Here is a 222-nt window from a genome sequence, read left to right as displayed (position 1 = left end):
AGTCACTCCCTCTCTCCAGCGACAGAGGCGGGAGGCGCTCAGTCTCTCTCCCTCCCTCCCTCCTTCTTTCCCGCCCTCCCTCCCCTCCGCCCTCTTCTCTCCCCGGCTTCTCCTCCCCTTCTGCCCCCAGTACAAGGAATCTGTGTAACAATGTGTAATAACCTTTGTAAAGGGCCACAGGCGACGCGGTGAGGGGTGGGGGCGCGGCAGGGCGGGGGTTTC

Source organism: Cervus canadensis, chromosome 29 (assembly GCF_019320065.1).
Source record: "Cervus canadensis isolate Bull #8, Minnesota chromosome 29, ASM1932006v1, whole genome shotgun sequence".
Lineage (NCBI taxonomy): Eukaryota > Metazoa > Chordata > Mammalia > Artiodactyla > Cervidae > Cervus > Cervus canadensis.
This window is presented reverse-complemented; position numbering follows the sequence as displayed.